This window comes from Pelophylax lessonae (assembly GCF_965119305.1).
Source record: "Pelophylax lessonae genome assembly, chromosome: 3".
Lineage (NCBI taxonomy): Eukaryota > Metazoa > Chordata > Amphibia > Anura > Ranidae > Pelophylax > Pelophylax lessonae.
Genome location: NC_138770.1, coordinates 300793440 through 300810729, shown reverse-complemented (window position 1 = coordinate 300810729; position 17290 = coordinate 300793440).

The following is a 17290-nucleotide window of genomic DNA, read 5'->3' as shown; positions in this document are numbered from 1 at the left end:
GGGTGAATCTCACTAATCGTGATAGGCTAGTTTTGGAAAATTTTGGATTTCACCAAATTGTGTTTCTTGGCAACAATAGTCACCAATACAAATAAAGGGATGAATCTCTGCAATAGTGATAGGCTAGTTTTGGAAAATTTTGAATTTCACCAAATTGTGTTTCTTAGCAACAATAGTCACCAATACAAATAGAGGAATGAATCTCACCAATAGTGATGGCTAAGTTTGCTTAGGTTTGAGTCAAATCCTATTAAAGTCCATTAAGAATCTTATAGGTCAATTCTGGCCATTTTTAGGGCTAATAGGCAAACTACGATAAAAAAAGGCATGGGAAGCTTAGCATTGCCACTGGGGACATTTACTATTCCAAAAAATATCGTACAGCAGGGAGTGGATCTCTTCATGTGCCTTTAAGGACAAAAGTGAAAAAACACTAATCCTTTAATAACATGCTTGAGGGCTAAAGCTGTACATAGTGTTCCTGAACAATACAATATTTACGGACAGTCTCAGCAGCAGTGTATGCTGACAGTGCTAATTTGGCTGTTGAATTGATTTTTTTTCTTGTGCAATTAGCTTGACGTAGAAGCATCCCAATCTGATTCATTTCAGTTTGAAAAAAAAAAGGCTTTTATCAGGTACCTTAACAGTGACACATGCTTTATCATCAAATAGTAACAGAGTCTTTCTCTCACTATTTTTTACTTTCTGCTATAAAACATTCCCAATAAAAAAAAAAAAAAAAAAAAATCATCAATTTAGGTTAATATGTATGCCGCTACATATTTTTGGTAAAAAAAAACTCCTAATAAGCGTATATTGATCGTTTTGCGCAAAAGTTATAGCATCTACAAACTATGAGATACATTTATGGACTTTTTATTTTTTTTCTTGTTTTTACTAGTAATGGCGGCAATCAAGCAAGCTAAGCAAGCTTAGCTGAAACACAAGATCTCTCTCTTCCTCTGTGACAGAACAGCGGTCTGCCTTGTTTACATAGGCAGACCGCCATTCTGTCATTCCGATGAACGATTGGTGGGTCGCGGCAGCTATTGCAGCTGCCGGACCCACTCATTGGCTCCCGCTGTATCCAATCACAGTGGGAGCGGTGCTCTGGCCCCCGAAAACCCCTGCACCAATTCACGTACATGTACGTGATTTTGTGCAGCTGGGCTGCCCTGCCGCAGTACATATGTGATGGGCAGTCCAGGAGTGGGTAATTGACAGCAGAGAGGAATGGTGGGCAGAATGGCTATTTTGTAGCAGAGTTGCATCTGCCGTCAGAGCAGAGAGTATGGCGAAAGCTATACTCCAAGTGCTGTGTTAAAGTGTAAATTGTAAATAATAGAAATAAATCCACAAGATGGCTTTCTCCTCCTTCGACTATGGCTAGGTTCACACTTGTGTAAGTTTTGCCACTTGCATTTGCACGGGCACAGCAGCCTATTCATTTGAATGAGCTGCTGTACCTGGGAAAAAAGTCCCCGACCCTTTTATTGAATCGCATGGTGCTTTGGCATATGCACCCTAAAATGCACCACATTTTCCGATGCATGGAGGCATTATTAAAAATGGGAGAAGAAGGGGTATGTCTGTCTTAAGGCCCCACTTACCCCATGGGATCATGGCAATTGGAATGTTTCAAGTCCCCCTTTTATTAAATTCAAGGGAGGATTTGGGATAGGTTAGAGAAGGTCACATGGTAAAGAACCTTCTGGAAGTCCTAAAGGGTCAGCTGTGATAGGTCAAGTTAGGTCAGCTGACCCTTTGGAAGTTTGAAGAATCTGGCTGAGCCCCTATGTATAGGGATAAATGGGGAGATTCTGTGCCAGTCATCAGGGGATCCAGAAGAGCGCCGCACGCACCCCCCCCCCCCACCTCTGTCACCTTTATATGTGGTAGGTCACTTTCAGTTTGAAAGGGCACAGTTAATTGAGCTGGGGTTTAATGTGTTGTACAGCTCGAGCCTTGGTGACTGAGCTGATTTTGTTGGCTTTAACAGTTTTAAAATGCTTAAAGTTTTAACGTAAAAAAAAAATATCACAAATTATATATGAAAGTTTTATATATTTTGTGAAAACCAAAAAATAAGGCCATGGCCATTTTCAATCCAATTGTTGTCAATTATTTTATTATTTCATGTCTGGAGTTCATACCGCCTGCGATCCCATTATTGTCCCTCTTGCACGTCTGCTAAAGAGCAAAGCATTTTGCTTGCTGGTCGGGGAACACATGACCCGCATGTGTGTGAACCTAGCTTCAAAGTATAACTGAAGGCAAAACTTTTTTTTTTTAGTGTTGGACAGAGTGGAGAGGAAATACAACTCCTGTCAGTTTTTGTTGCTGTCTGTGCCCCCATTAGGGAGATTTACCCTCTCTATTTGTCCCGTTTACCATTATCATTGAAAGTGACAGTAAAAGAAAATCCCACATTTTGGGTTGTCCCCAGAAAAGTAATAGAGGGGAAATCTTCCAATAGGGACATTAATTCTGGTGACCTGGTAGTCCCCAAAGACTTTCCATAATTTGCAGGGATTTCCACTCTCTTCCTGTTTGGGTTTGGGGTAGGAAGTGAAGGGAAATCTCCGCAAGGGGACAAAGATGCCAAAAAATAAACCTTACAGGGGTTATAAACCTCCCTTACTCTATCCAAAAAAAAAAAAAATGTTTTGCCTAAAGTTCTACTTTAAGTCTTTATAAGCTAGCACATTTTTAAAAAGTAAATACATTCCTGGGTTCTTCTATAACAGGGATTTGTAAACTGTGGCCCTCCAGCTGTTGCAGAACTACAAGTCCCATGAGGCATAGCAAGAATCTGAGAGCCACAAGCATAACACCCAGAAGCAGAGGCATGATGAGACTTGTAGTTTTGATACAGCTGGAGGGCAACAGTTTGCATATCCCTGTTTTATAAGCTACAATAGCTGTTTACTGGGATTCTTTTATACACCTACTCAGAGCTTTTTTCCAGCGGGAACACAGGGGAATGCAGTTCCGGCACCTCCACTGAATGTATGCAATGGCAAGCGTGCTTGGATTTGATGGAAGGTCTATTGATGCTGGCTGCTGGGGAATCTATTGTTGCTGGAGAAGATCTATTTTTTTGTGGCGGTCTATTTTTACTGGTGGGGATCGTTTGTTTTCTTGGGGGTCAATTGTTGCTGGAAGAGATCTACTATTGATGAAGGGGTCTATTGTTGCTGGCTGCTGGAGAGTCTATTGGCGTTGGCTGCTAAAGGGATCTAATGTTGATGAAGGGGTCTATTGTTGCTGGCTGCTGGAGAGTCTATTGGTGTTGGCTGCTGAGAGATCTGTTGTTGCTGGGGTGGCATTTTGTTGCGGGGGTCCAATGTTGCTGGGGGGGATCTATTTTATTGCTTTTCTTGTTATTATTACCAAATTCCAAACAAATTACATAGCTCTACAAAGTGATACATGTCTCTGCATTCTCTAAAAGGGGCCATTCTGGGAGGTGGGTAGCGGGTGGAACCAAGAGTTGGTGCTTGGTGTTGGGTAGAGGATGGAGACACAAATGGACTCAGAAGGGGGGTGTTCCTTCACCTACTCTCAGAGAAAAAAAGCCCTGCATCTACTACAAGTACTGTTTTTTTTTTTTTTTTGGGCACATAATAGACATGCAAACTCAAGGAAACAAGCTGACAGAAAAAACTGATTTCATGTCATGACAATAGTTAAAACACATTTTGCTTCCAGCATCCTCAGGTCAATATCACAAAGGATAATGTACTACAACTGGTTAATATGAACTCAAAACTCAAGTTCTTATTAAGAATTTACAGACTAAATCTGTGACTTATTACTTATCACTATAATATTATTTGTTGACAACTCTAGGCACTGAATATAGAAATTGTACCTCTATCGTGTGTTTGAATTGTAAGAGGTGTCAATTCCTCGGGTTGAGATCTATGAAATCTGACCCATCATTATATTTGGATCTGGAGGTCGTAAGGGGCCTTTCTGAGAAGAACGAGACACTTTGCTCCAAGCCATCAAGATGCTTAGTACACCTGTCTTTGTCTCTCTACCCGTGGGGCAGAATTTATTAGGCTGTACAGAGCCAGTTTGGTATGGTCATATCCTGACAAGGGAAGAGCATTCTGACAGCAGTCTTCACATTTACCTGCTATACCTCTTGCAAGTTATTCAAACCCACGGCTACTGAATGATTAAAACAAACAGAAAAAAAGGAGGAGAGAGAAAGAACTAGAACTTTAACGTAAACCTGTGCCAACATAATACTCTAGGTTCCTGCATCCCCGTGTGGATCTTCTGCAGAATGCCTGGGAGCCCCAAAATCAGGACATGCAATTAGGTATTCTTGACAAAATGAATTTCCATCATATTCACTAAGCTAAAGGAAATTTCCCTTGCAAAGTGAACAGCCTATTTGTCTTTAATAAATGAACCCCATAGTATCTTTATACTCTATGAATTTTATTTAATTTTACTACATTTTATATAAATGCAAATTTAAATGTATCTATTGGCAACCTGACTGAACAGAAAAAGATAGTGCTAATACATCATTCATATTTTATGCTAATATTCAGAAGAGTTGCAGTAAAACATATAAATGAACTCACACAAGCCTCTGCAATTATTAGTTAACAGCTTAAGCTCTCATGTATGCATATGATCAGACTATACTAAACCTAGTGAAGTAATAATGTTTATGAGCTGGCACATGAGCTGTTTATGAGCTGTTTCATATAGACTACAGTCGGTGTTAACCACAACACCACTGAATCAGATTAGTAATGATACCTACTACCCTTTCATACTCTCTGCTGCATTAATCCATTGGGCATCTGCCAAGACCACCAGTTTGGATAAGTGTAGAATCTTCAGTTTATAATGTACTGTGAATATAATGTGTGAATAATGTCATGTTAATGTATATATTACAGGTATTTATATGGTGCCAATAATTTACACAGAGATTTGACATTCTGTACATTCACATCAGTCCCTGCCCTCAAGGAGTTTACAATCTAAGGTCCCCATCTCAAATGCACATTCTGTGGTCATTTTAAAAAGGAGCCATTTATCCTACATGTCTAGCATGTATTTGAAGTTTTGGAGGAAACTAGATTACCTGGAGGAAACCCACACAAGTGTAAGCAGGGGGCACTAAATTAGCATTATTTGTGTTAAATGTTTTATTGTTATTTGTTCCTGTTCTTGTATTACAATGATAAGTTTGGTATTTTGTTAATTGTGCTAGCTATGCTGAAGTGGTGGGACCTGGAGGGCAAGGGTTAACACTGCTGAACACATTTTTCTGTGCTTTTCAGGGGAATTCCGCCCCCTCCAAGTTGCACCATATAAATATATAAATCCTGGTGCCCAAGGGGTCAGATCAGGAGGTCACAATGTAGCCGTCATTCTGGCACTCTGCACCCTTTGCAGGTTCCCAAAAGATCAAGAACTACACGGACTTCTACTCCCAGCTTATGGACTATATGGATTTATGCTGCCAGTCATGGATATACTTTCAGTCATGGACTGTTGCTACTAAATTATGAACTTACTGCCAATAATAGACCCTTGCTTTGCAAAGGACTTTTAATGAACTTTACTACCTAAACAAAATATGTTTACCTCTTAAGGCACTACAAGAATGGCAATTAGAGAACATTGTCAGGAATGTGTGCTGGAGAGGTCTTGGAGGACTGCTTCTTTGTTACTGTCAACAACTTTAGTAAAATACTGCATGGTCTAAAGTTACTAAAAAGATGAATGCATGGTGTATCAAAAGAACAGAGCCTATTAAATGAGCAAACGTAGTTAGTGCTGTCCTAAGGAGGCTTTATTGCCATTTCTATAGACTACCGTACTTGTGTCTAGCGCTTAAGCAACCAACCAGCCAGGAAGTGGGTGACATGGAATGGGAGATGGAAACTCCGGTTGTAAGGTGATTTGATTCTTGGCCCTTGCTCTGGAAACTGGTTCCCCACATACCTAGGGACATAGCCTGGGAGTTACGAGAGTTGTAGAGAGGCCTTGAGAAAAGAACAAGCATGGGTTCATGAGAAGTATGCTTACTGTATCCAATAACAACATACAGATCATGGTCACTGGGCTCGAGTTCATGGGACTGCTGAGTTGGTGGAGATAGGTACCAGCCCAGAAATGCTGCACACCTGGGGAGAGGTGAAGTCTAACAGAAGTTGTGTCCGTAGTGCATATGTGTCAGAAGTGTAGAAGTTGGCCACACATTACAAAGGGTAAACAAGTATCCTCTTGGGAGGATGGCTTGTTTTTAATTCAGAGCTCTGCCTTAACGCTTATTTTATTTAATGTAGTCTCTGCCCCCCCCCCCCCCCACTGGGGGCAATAGCTAGAGTTTGCTCTGGGGTTTTGCTCTCATACTGAATGCATTAAGCCCCGCCTACACAAGCACAAAGAGAAAATGTGAACTAATTGCAGCTGGTGAACCTACTGGGATATGAACCAGGGACTCAAGTGCTGCAAGGTAAAATTGCTAATCACTAAGCCACTGTATAGTGACAGCTGTAGTTTTAACTAACTGTATTTTTTTTTTCTTCCAATGTTTTAATGGGATTTTTCAAAAAAGAAATAACAAACAGTAACAAAGAGATACATAGTCATTCACATAGGACAATTTCCATTGTTATACAACATAGTAAAAGGACAGTGTTGTAAAAAAATAAAAAGCATATTTGAGGTGATAGTTGAAGAACAAGTAAGACCAAGCCTTCTGAGCCTGAAGTATGAGGAGTTCTTCAACAGATTAAAGAAGATGATAGTCGAGTCCTCGAAACATCCGGGCATCCCTAAAGTGAGCTAACTGTGTCTGGGTGGAGGACAAAGCCAATCATCCCTCCAACCATTGACTCTCTCATCTTCTTCTCATAAACGTCTCTACTGTTACAATACAAGATATGCAAAAACAGATATGTAGATTTTGAGATGAATAGTTCGATTTCTAGTGTAGTAGTCCTAGAAACCACTCTGATCAGATATATGAGGCAATATGGATGTCTAAGCTGAGGATTTGTAATAAACCTTTTTAGCTTGTTCGGTCTATCCAATGTGACTGTGAAACCCTTATGGGAGGAGCCTGTCCTCTTTGTGGAGAGTAAGGTGTTTAGGGAGCGTGGGGAGGGAAGGTAGGGTAAAGCTTAATGGGTATATGTATGGTCTTGATGGGTATATTTGTTGAGTCCTCATGGATGAGGGGGGTCATGTGAGGAGTAAAGGAGGCTAGCTGTAAAGATATAGATCCCAGATCCAAAGTAGGTGTTCAGTCATGAGTGGGGAGGAAAGGGTGTATCTCATATCACTGCTCGTGTATACGTTTTGAATTTGAGTTTCAATCCCCGATCTTATTAACATTATCCTGCCGACAGGTCAAGCTCTATTGTGAATTCATTAACCTACAGAATTCAGCAGAGTCAGCAAAATTAAGCCAGCAGGCCCAGGTTTTGCAGAATAACTAACTGTATTTATAATTACGTATATGCCAAAGTTCAGGAAAATTCACAACTTAACAAGACAACATTACCATTTTTATATTATTCATGGGTTCTGATTCCTAAAACTGTAGTAATATATTCCTTGCAATAAATAAGATATTTATTCACGTAATATACAAAGTGACAGGATATTGCTACATACAATTGAAAGTGCTTGTGAATTTATCATATGGCATCATGATGATTTCCAGGAAGGGTGGAGCAGCCTTGTGAAATCCACAGAAACAGGCCTTCCAGGCAAAGCAATGCAAATGCACCTTTTAACATACCATACCAATTGCTGTTCTTTTGCTATTTACACGGAAGGATATAGTGCTGAAATAGCATAAGTGTATTAAGTGATAGGTAATATGTTAAAAAAAATACCAATATACTTTTAAAAATGTGTATACTGTATATCTGGCAGCATCAAAAATGCAAACCCCTAAAAGTCAACAAAAATGGAGAATATGTTCTCATTATAGGCTAAATTTTAGTCTAAAGTCTGCAGTGGTGCAAAAACCTAGAACGAAAAAACCCGTAAGTGTACAAAAAACGTGTGTGTGACCACACACTAAAAAGTGAATTTAAGGGTGTGCTTTTAGTCCACCCCCCGAAGGGGTAGGACCTCTACCCTGATCCTCTGGGGTGCAAGGCTCCTGACAGGGACAAAGGGTTTACATGGTCTGCCTAGCCAGAAGGCCTGGCAGACCTCGTTCTTCTAGGCCATCCGCAGCTGACCCCAAATACTTGGTTGAGGTGCTGTCTCAAAGAGAGACCCCCAAGGGTCAGGGGAGGAAGGAACCTGAGGACCACACATCCTCCCCCTAGACGTCAGGGCAAGCCCAAGGACTCACACTCTTCTTCTGTGAGAAAAACACACACAAAAGTGAAAAGGTGACAAACAGTAGGAGAAAATAAAAATTGCCCCGGACGTTAGCCAAAAAGCCCAGCCCATGAGGAGCAGTGCAGAAAGAAAGCAAATTTGGTGACTGTGACCATGTGTCTGTTCACACTGTGGGATCCCACACCCACGTGTTACTAAGAGCACCCCTAGGGCGACCACAACCACTATGGAGCTTCTGCCTTCCCAGCCCCTGGCCAGACAAGGTAGAACATTCAAAACAGGAGGTAATGGGCCCTTCCAGCTTTCCCGGGGAATTACTCCCATGCCCCAACTGCCTGTGGGTGCACCGGTTTATGTTCCAGCCGGTACTAACCTCCCAATCTCCACGTCAATCCAGCAGGTTTGAATAGCCGCCACCCAACCTTGGTCAGGTCAGATGACAGCACAGCGCACCCGCTGGATCACTGATAAGAACAGATACTTTTTCTTTTTTTAAGCCCGTGGCGTGTGAAACACACTGAAAAGACTTACACCCGGTGCATAAAAAAGTGCACACACGCAAACGTGGAAACACAAAAAGTGCACAGGGTGTGCGGAATGGTCTTCCCTCAGAAGAGGTAGGACCCTAACCTCGATCCCCCGGGGCGCAAGACTCCTGACAGAGATTTAAGGTACTTACTATGGTCTGTCTGGCCGAAACCAGACAAACCCCGTTCTCCAGGGGACTGCCAAAACAGCCCACCCCAAGTACTAGGTGGGACTCCCCCGAAGGGAGACCCCATGAGAGAGGGCTAACTAAGCCAGAAGGCCATATCCACCCCCTCCCAAGACTCAAGGCTGGGCCCAAGGACCCACACCCTCCAAGTCGTGCAGAAAAAAGAGTGATAGTGAAGTGACAAAACAACAAAGAAATAAAAACACACAAACAAAAAGGTGGGGGAAGGGGAAGTGGGGTAAGTGCAATGGTGCCATGTGAGGTACCAAGGTAGGCCTTAAGGCCGGAATAAAAAATTCCTCTGGTCTAAGCCAAAAGGCCTGTCCCAAGAGGCAGGTGCGAAAAAGGTGTGCATGGTGCAGTGACCAAGGTGCCGAAAAACTCAAGGCGAGCTGCCCCTCACCAGTGAGAATTAAGGCACCCCTGGGCTGCCACCCCAGGGGCACTTACACCACGGGCTTTTTCAATCTCAGCCCCCGGCCAGACCGAGTGTAGGCTATCCCCACCAGCAGACATCGGAACCTGGACAGCTTGGGGAGAGCCTACCTACAACTGGGGACAGGCCTTTTGCAAGGCCAGATCAAAACCCAGGAGAGAAAGCCCCCCGTTGCCATCCTGTTCCTCAGCCCATTACATCCAGGAGCAATTCCACCGGCCATCCAGTCAGACCGGCTTTCTTGCTCCCTTCAAACTGGTTAGAACAGTTCAACCCATTCAAATCAGAAGGCGGCGGTCCCCACATGCTTTCCCGGATGACCTACTCCCCATACCCCAATACTCTGAGCGCTCCGGGTTTTGATCATACCAGTACTAGCTGAGGTCCATACCGACTGATAAGAACAGATACTACACTTGATCTTAGCCAAAAGGCCAAGAAGCGATAAGAACAGATACTACCTACCTGATTAAAGAAAGGACGTTTTGGACAGAGAGGAGAGGTATTCAAACACTTGTCTATTTGTTTTGCTGTCTGTGCCCCTGTTAGGGAGATTCCCCCTCTCTTTTTGTCCTGTTTATCATTATCATGGAAAGTGAAAGTAAAAGAAAATCCCAAATTTTGGGTTGTCCCCAGAAAAGTAATAGAGGGGAAACTTCCCAAAGGACACTAGTTCTGATGGGCTGGGGGTTCCCAAGAGATTCCCTTAATTTGCATGGATTTCCTTCTAACTTAGTGTTTGGCTATGGGGCAGGAAGTGAAGAGAAATCTTCAAAATTGGACACAAATGGTGAAAAAATCTCACAGGGGTTATAACCTCCCTTGCTCTGTCTAACATAAAAAAAAAAAAGTTTTGCCTATAGCTCTACTTTAATATTACTTTTGTTTCATATGTCACTGTAACTCTTTCTGTAACACATACATCTTTCTGATCATAAATAGAGTGGTGAACGAGGTCACAGCTCAGGAACATACAATGCCTCTCTTCTGTCCCCTGACAAGTAAGGATCCAAGTTCAAGTAAAACCAATGAAACATTTTCCTTTTAAACTCAAGGTGGCACTGTGACTTGTCTGTTATTTCTTCCCATAGAATTTGTCTATTTCCTCAGTCCTCCATGAGCAAATGTAGATGTAATCACTGATTCTGAAGGGAAAGGAATATAAAGTGAAAAGATAATTGACCTATTTAACATGTTTTTTTTAAATTTTTTTAACACAAAAAATGTAATATGATTGTGTAATAACGATTCATTATTACAAGTGTAACAAATAGGGGGCAAGCTTTTAAACTAAGGGTCTCCAAACTTTCAAAACAAAGGGCCGGATTATTGTCCTTTAGAGGGTTAGACTGTGGCCAGTGGGAATAGGAACTGTCCTTGCATCAGTGAGAATGAACATTGGCCCATGTTTGGTATTAGGGGAAGGAACAGTGCCCCAAGGGTCAGGTAAAGGAAAGCACGGGGCTGCATCTGGCCCCAGGGCCGCAGTTTGGATACCAATGTTCTAAGCAAAAGCAATAGCTTGTACAATCTCACAAAATAATTGCTGCACTGATCAGGAGGCATGCTTTTGTCATTTTTCTGTCCCTCTTGTATCCCCAAACACATTGTTAAAGGAAATGTTTAATTTAAAAAAAAATATATTGTTTGCCATTGTTGACCTTTTTTTTTTATGCTTCAATGCTAGATGCATGGTAATCTCAGCCTATAATGCATTTTGAGTCAGTCTGCCCTTGTAGTGCAGAGTACGTTTGCCCTTGTAGTGCAGAGCAAGAATGCATATATTATTGTCAAAAAATAGCCTTAGGGTTAAGACTATCTACAGCGCTTGCTAAACCATTTGGTGCTGTGTGCTATAAATTTGTAAAAATCTCTATGCTAATATATTAATGTGCAAACAAATCATACATAACACAGCTAAATAAATTAATGAATAAATAAATGATTATCCCAACAAGAAAATTTCATAAAAATGCATCAGCTGGTGGATATTTCAATGTGTACAAATAAAAATATATTAATAGCGCAAATAAATATATCAAATCAATAAAGTGCAATTAATAGTCCATAATGGATAAAATTATAAGGTGACTGTAGTGGCAAAGTCCAAATATTTCCCTTGTGCAAAATGAGTCTTCCAGTCTTTAATCAAAGTGCAGTGACACCGTCCTCTGCCCTACTGACACCGTCCACTGCTCTACTGACACCGCCCACTGCCCTACTGACACCGTCCACTGCTCTACTGACACCGCCCACTGCCCTACTGACACCGTCCACTGCCCTACTGACACCGCCCACTGCTCTACTGACACCATCCACTGCCCTACTGACACCGTCCACTGCTCTACTGACACCATCCACTGCCCTACTGACACCGTCCACTGCTCTACTGACACCGTCCACTGCCCTACTGACACCGTCCACTGCCCCACTGACACCGTCCACTGCCCCACTGACACCGTCCACTGCTCTACTGACACCATCCACTGCCCTAATGACACAGTCCACTGCCCTACTGACACCGTCCACTGCCCTACTGACACCATCCACTGCCCTACTGACACCGTCCACTGCCCTACTGACACCGTCCACTGCTCTACTGACACCGTCCACTGCCCTACTGACACCGTCCACTGCCCTACTGATACCGTCCACTACTCTACTGACACCATCCACTGCTCTACTGACACCATCCACTGCCCTACTGACACAGTCCACTGCCCTACTGACACCGTCCACTGCCCTACTGACACCGTCCACTGCCCTACTGACACTGTCCACTGCCCTACTGACACCGTCCACTGCTCTGCCGACACCGTCGTCTGCTCTACTGACACTGTGCACTTTTCTACTGACTGACACTATTCAGTCCACACTGACACCATGGGCAGGACTATCAGGATTGCAATGGTCACACTTGCAACTAGGTTTTGGCCTTCCACCACCATGGCAGGGTCTGCTGCACAACATGTGAAAGGGATCCGCTGTGGGACTGTAAAGAGTCCTGGGACCAGTGGGAAGAGCTGAGGTCGGGGGGCCTTCATGGTTTCTTGCACCTGGGCCCTGAAGGCTCTAGTTATGCCTCTGGCATCAGGGCTGGATTATCTCCATTGTTTTTAGCATCTAAAGTCCTACCCGCTGCCACCGCTGCTCACCACTGTCCTGTGTCCAAAATTATTGGTTGCTAGGACCGCCCCAGGCAAAGGAGGAGGATGTAATTTTCTCCTCCCAGCTCTGCCTCCGAGTGCTCCGCCTCCTGGCTTCCGCCCTGCCGACAAAAGAACCAACTGAGGTAAAGGGAAACCGCTGGGACTCAGGATGTGTCACTGGTAAGGAGAGAGTGGGGGCACAGACTCTGGCAGTGGCAGTATCTGTGCAACACTGCAGCAGGCAGGGAGAGAGGGTGTCCTCTTGTGTAGTGCAATCATTCTCAGTCACACTGTGTGGGGCACCAGGGAGCAGCTGAGAAATGGGAACCCAGCCTGCTATGCTGGGATTTGTAGTCCCATGGAGGGGAGGGCAATGCTCACACATACAGGGGAAGTGGGAGGGGCTATTGCTGACCTGACCCCATCTAGAAATGCTTATGGTCTGGCACACTGGTTTAAAGGGAAACTCTGCAGACTCTGGGGTAAATGGGAACTCTGATGTAAGTGGGATCTCTGTGAACTCTGTGGTAACCAGAGACCCCCTCACATCAGAGGCCCCCCTTACATCACAGTCTGCAGAGAACCCTTTTGTGTCAGAGTCCCCCCTTATATTGTATATAAAGGGGATTCTGATGCAGTCTGCTGGTGACCAGAGACCCCCTTATATCAAAGTTTCCCTTTACACCAGAGTCCACAGTACTGTTTACATCCAATTTCACAGTGTAAAGGGGAACTCTGGGGATTCTGATGTGAGGGAGGCTCTCTGGGAACCTTGATTTAAAGGGGGTAACTGTGATAGACTAAACACTATTGACTCTGGTTTTAGGGGAAATGCTGTAGACTCAGATGTAAAGGAGGACTCTGATGTGAGGGGAGCACTGTGGCCACTGTGGAATATGTAGGGGCTCATTCACAAATGCTTTGTTTTCTGAAGAGCGATCCACAAACAGATTGATCTTCAGAGAGCATTTTAGAGGAGGTGAAGAGGCATTGTATTGCCTCCTCACCACCTGCTTTAACCCATTGAACTCCACATTGCACATGGTTGTGGGGCGCTTGCAGAATGCCACCATTCATTTGAATGGGTCACAGTCAGTGGGTTCTACACCTGCTGAAAGCAACAGGGGATATGATTGCAGCTGTGGCATATGAACATGCCCAGCCGCTGCCTCTACAGCTAAAAGATGGTAGCGGTTGAGGAGTGGTAAAAGAACGTTTCGAAAGCAGAATTTTACTGCCCTTCAACCACTATAAACAATTAAATGTTGTAATAATTTACAAAAATAAAATATTTTATTTATTTATTTAATACATTTAAAAATGTTTTGATGCATTTAAATGTTTGTTCACATGTATTTATAAGGGTGTTTGCGTGTGTATGTGTGTATATATATATATATATATATATATATATATATATATATTTATATATATTTATATATATGCGCATGTGAGTTTGAGTTTTGGGGTGCACACCCTAATGCAATAGGCTGCGCACACCTATGACTTTAAAAAAATGTCTTTAAGAAGCTGCAGCTGATTATAAAGGTGATAATACCTCACAGATATTGGTATAAAATGGATTGAATCAGCGCTGCATCCACCAAACCTTCTTACTAGTGAATAATCTATATATAGCACCCTGCTAAGTAGGTAGGTGCTAGGCAAAAGCATCTATTGCTCCTTCTGCTTATCAGGGGAGCCTGATCTATTAGGTTGCCTGTCACATGTTTCTAGGTGTGATTCACTGGGTCTGAGGGAGTGTCCCCACCGTATCCGATGAGGGAGCTTGTTGGACAGTGGAGGAAACCCAGCCAGTGACACATTGTCTTTTGTGGGAGTCCCAGTGGGAGGGCATCCTTGCAATGCATCCTGGGATTGCTCATAAAAGCTGGGGGGACATGTGACAGGGCGTCTTTGGCGGGAAGCAGAGTCACAGGCGGACGGCTGTGTATGAGGAAGGTGATTTTAGGCAGTTGGCCTAGTGAACCAGGTGTGGAGCTGTGCTGCAGAGGATCCAGTAAAGCTGACGGTGGAGCTGCTGGCAGAGTCTCTCGGGAAAAACAGTGTCCGTGAGTACTAAGGGACTTGCTAAATGGTCTGCCCAGGAAGGGGGACCATTCTAGCAAAGTCAGGGGATCAAGGGGGCCAGCTCACACAGAGAGTTACAGTAAAGAGGGTGCCGTGTAGAGAACCCTGAAGAATAGGGACAAAGGGGGTACCAGGGAGGGCCCTGAAGAGTGTTCTACTGTACAGTTCAGCTTATCTAAATACTTCTTCGCTGCATAATCAAGGTGAAGCAGCAGCCTTGCCTCATTCAGTTATTCAGCAGTCCCAGCAAATTGTGCATAGTTATTCAAGTTGGAGTATCCCACTCATCCCTTCTACCTGGGTTCTCAGCCAGGTTGCTAATGGCAATTGCTGAAGAAAATTTTCAAAAATGCAATTTTTGCTTCAAAGACTGTCTTCTAATGCTCAAGACAAGTGTGAGGCCTGCTCTAGTGGGATGAAGAGAAAATTGCACAATTATGGTTGCCCGTGGCAACGCAAAGATTCCAGTCAGAATCTCAATCTGTACCTACAAATGCCGGAAAGCTTCCGTCTGAATTATAAAATGTAAACTCCTGCGAAGTACTGGGAGGCAGGAGAAATGCATCTTTTTGTGAAAATGGACTGTGTCTGCTTAACAGTGAAAGATGCATATGTGGACAGAGAAAATGGCGGCCAGGGGCCACATGTGTGCCAAGACTATTTGGGAAAGTGTTGACTGTGCAAACGACATTCTTTCTGTACAGTGGATAGTGTGAAGAAATCTGTCGGCCATGCAGTTAATGACAGTGGGACATTTTTTAGAGGCAGTATGGTAATGGGCCTTGCTTGTACATGTGCTGGGAAGAGGACTGTTGACCGTGCATACGACAGCGGGACAATTCTCTGACTTGGCAAAGAGGGTCAGCTGACTCAAGGTGATGGAGTATAACACTCATCCCTTCTCCTATCCATGCTTTATTGTCAAGTTGTTGCTAAGGGTAATCCAGGGGAATCCATAACCAGCAGCTCCCAAGGGAGTAGTGCTACATATACATCAACAATACTGAATAAAGTGCCGTCCATAAACTATATATATATATATATATATATATATATATATATATATGTGTGTGTGTGTGTGTATGTATGTAGCACCCTACAGTTAGTTGCTAGGTAACTGTATAGTGGGCCTTGTCTGCCCAACAGCAGGGCTGTGATTTATTTAATCAGGTTGTCAGGGCTTCCAGATGTGCCTGCTGAGAGAGAAGTATCCTCACTGGCTCCTGTGAGAGGCTTCTCATAGGGCAGTGTGGGAAGCCCAATCAGGGGACACATCCAAGCTTGCAACTACCCCAGAAGGCAGATTTGGCTGCAAAGGATTCTGGGACTGGGTATAAGTTTGGGGGGAAGTGTGTGACAGGCTGACTCAAGGTGATGGAGATGCAGCTGGAACCCTGCTACAAGCAAGAAGAGTGGATGCTTGTCTGGTGAGGGGCATGGTCCGCTTTGCAGTGACTTCCATGTCGTCTGAGTCAGTGCCGATCCTGGGAGGGTGCGCGGGGTGCACCGCAACCAGGTGCCTCCAAACTGTTGAAATGGGGGGGGCGCCGGCTGAAGCTGCCTCCATAGTGATTGGCAGCAGGCAGTGTGGCTCCTTCGTTCAGCCTGTGGCTGTGTGTGTGTGTATTTCATTCTCCAGTGAGCAGCTCCCCCCCACCAGGAATGGGAGAAGCTGCATCTGCTCTGCTTTCTCCCGCCCCTCTCTCTCTCCCTGTGCTCGCCCACACACTCAGTACAGTCCATGCGTGCTGTATGTGAAGGACATGTGTGGACGGGAAAGCCGGCAGCTACATGGTGAACTGAGTGAGTAACTGTGACCGGACTTACTTCGCCCTACTCTCTCACCCCCTCTGTCCCTGTCACCCCCCTCTGTCCCTGTCACTCTCTGTCCCTGTCACCCCCCCCTCTGTCCCTATCACCCTCCCTCTCTGTCCCTGTCACCCCTCCCCTCTGTCCCTGTCACCCCCCCCCCTCTGTCCCTGTCACCCCCCTCTGTTCCTGTCATCCCCCCTATGTCCCTGTCATACCCCCTCTGTCCCTGTCACCCCCCTGTCTCAGTCATCCCCCCTGTCCCTGTCACCTCCTGTCTCTCCCTGTCACCCCCCTCTGTCCCTGTCCATCCCCCCTCCCCCTCTGTCCCTGACATCCCCCCTGTCACCTACTGTCTCTCCCTCTTTCCTGTCACCCCCCTGTCCCTGTCACCCCCTCTCACTCTCCCTGTCACCACCCTCTCACTCTCACCCCTGTTTTCACTCCTCCCCCTCTGTCCCTGTCCTCCCCCTCTGTCACTGTCGTTCCCCCCTCCCCCTCTGCCCCTGTTGCCCCCCCTCCCCCCTCTGCCCCTGTCCCCCTCCCTCTGTCCCTGTCACCCCCCCCACTCTGTCCTTGTCATCCCCGCCACTCTGTCCCTGTCACCCCCCCCTCTCTCTTTCTCTGTGTGTCACCCCCTCCTCTTTCTCTGTGTGTCACCCCCTCTCTTTCTCTGTGTGTCACCCCCTTCTCTCTTTCTCTGTGTGTCACCCCCCTCTCTCTTTCTCTGTGTGTCACCCC